General features: G+C 43.7%; 1 pseudogene; it reads right to left on the reverse strand.

Moving 5' to 3' along the window:
* The window catches only part of LOC143187994 (large subunit ribosomal RNA), an 8,461-nt pseudogene that overhangs the window by 3,221 nt on the left and 2,740 nt on the right, over positions 1-2,500 (reverse strand).

Raw genomic sequence — 2,500 nt, forward strand, 5'->3', positions numbered from 1 at the left:
TTACTTCTTTATTGTCTTTACTTTTAATTATTGTGTGACAATCTTCGTACATTTTATTTATTAAGGTAATTATTTCACTTGGGATACCTTTTCTGGCGAGACTTCTACTTAACATCGAATGCGATATGGTATCAAACGCCTTCGATATATCGATTACAGTGAAAACGCCTCCATGTGCACGCTTACACCTAGTCAAGGTCTCATTAAAGATGGCAATATTGAATTTACAGCCGTCTTCGGATGTGAAGCCCTTTTGTCGCAAATCCTGAACAACAAACGCCCGCAATCGCTGGTCGATAATAGCGGAAAAGGTACGACTTAACAGAGAGCTGATAGTTATCGGTCTCCAGTTACTGACGTCACTTAAATCCTTACCAATTTTCGGAATCAAAGTTGTTCTATTGACTTTCCAAGGCGCAGGATAATGGTTGCTATACAGAAGGGCGTTAAATAACGTTGCCAGCAACTGCGGAGTACCGGGTGTCAGCAAGTGATATTTTTGCAGGCCGTCTGGGCCAGCAGCACACTTCATTCTAGTTTTCCTAAGTCTATCAGTGATCTCTTGAGGTGTTATTGGTGAGAAAGTCTCGACAACTGGGTGTTGATTGCTGTTATTAAAAGCGAATTGTACCTCGGGGCCTGGTGTTTGCCATAAACCATGATACAGACGCTTCACTTCCTCAGCTGATGGGAGCTGTCTTGGTGGCTCCAAGGAAGCATTGTCGCCATTAATCGCCATGTCTGCCAACCTTTTTGGACACTTGCTATACATCTCCTGGCATCTGGCGTAGAAAAATCTTTTTAGTCTATTTCTATTTGTTTTACTTTTATTCGCGTTATTTATATTTATATCGGGTCGATTTTTATTATTGTTATGCATGCCTCTGCTAGTGTTATTTTTCCTGCAGTTTTTACCGCTTTCGTCGTTTTTATCGTTATTATAACTTTTATCGGTCTTATTGTTAGGTATAGTATTTCTTTTATTGTCATTTCTATTTTTAGCGTGTTCGTCGTCTTTGTTGCCAGAAGAGAGCAAAAAAGGAACTAAAACATTTGATATAAAGAGATCTATTTTTGGACAAAGTTCTTCAAAATTATTGCTCGAGGATTTGAAGTCGTTTTGAAACTCTTCCAATACAATTGCTGCTTGGGCATTAGATCCATCATGGGGTTTATCATGGGGCTTTTCAATTGCCACTTTGAGTAGCTGACGCCATTCATCAGAACTAGTATCCTCGGTATCTCTTCTATCATTAAATGAGGCCTCGATGTCACCTGAGTCCGCAGATTCATATTCGGACGAGGACGGCGCCTCAGAATTAAGCTCTTCAGCAATAGCACTAAAGGATTCTTCTTTCGTCCTATGATTTCGAAGGTCCCTTCTTTTGTCGCTAATCTGCTTCAAGGTCTTGGTAGGTATGTGTTTCCTTATTTCCACATTCGGATACCTATGATTAGCAAATTCCTGATCTAGCCTTTTTAATAATTTAATTTCGTCGTCCGTCCAAATCCTCTTGTGGTTACCACTTGCACTTTTGCTACGCTCAGGTCTTGACTGTCGCTTCAAATTACGTATCGCCGGATGTTCATGGCGCTCATGTGTGGACAGTCCTCTAATTGTACCGAAAGACATTGAGCATGCCTCACATTGGAATGCTTTCGGCTCTTGAGCTTCTGCAGGACCTGAGCATTTTGGAAAATGGCACCTAGCACCGTGTAACTTCGAAAACGGTTTGTTGCACCTGACGCAGGCCCAGAGCAAATCGCTTTCTAAATGATGGCACTTAAGGTGCTTATCTAAGTCAGTAAGGTCAGCAAAGGAAAAGTGGCGCCCAGTCCTGAGGCAAAACGGGCATGCTATAGTATCCTGCATTAATGGTACATAGACCTTTGGGGTTTCATCATTATCAAGGGTAATTGCCGGGTCATCAATGATTGTCCCCTCCGAAGCGGACGAGTCCGCCACAGCGCTTCCGGGACAAGAGAGCACTGCGTCCGAGGCTATGTCATTATTATTTCCTGAGGCCATTGTTGGTTGAATTATTGTGTACCGCGACGAAACAACAAACAAATAAGTAGGAAATCCCTCTCAGTTCCAAAAAGCAAGCCTTGTTGTCAACATAATAGCAGTCCGACGTTTAAAACGTATTGATGTTGTAGGATTATTTCTCTTCACAGACAAAATGCCTGTTGCCGGCGAGCCGGAGTTCTAATACGGAGCAGCTATTTCCGATCACTTCCCAAAACCTTACGGTTTTGGTGCATTTAGGGACCGTCTGCCACCTCACGCAAGCGTGAGGGCCCAGCGGGACCACGAGGAGGTCGTCCCTGTTAGGGTGGGAGAGGCTTAAGGGCCACAAGGACCTGTGTTGCGCTTCACCACCCCCCGTAACCATGACTCTCCTGCCCATCGCACCAGCGCTTCGTGCGAAGGACAAGAGAGTCATAGTTACTCCCGCCGTTTACCCGCGCTTTTTTGAATTTCTTCACGTTGACATTC

The sequence above is a fragment of the Calliopsis andreniformis genome, unplaced genomic scaffold (genome assembly GCF_051401765.1).
Source record: "Calliopsis andreniformis isolate RMS-2024a unplaced genomic scaffold, iyCalAndr_principal scaffold0469, whole genome shotgun sequence".
Classification (NCBI taxonomy): domain Eukaryota; kingdom Metazoa; phylum Arthropoda; class Insecta; order Hymenoptera; family Andrenidae; genus Calliopsis; species Calliopsis andreniformis.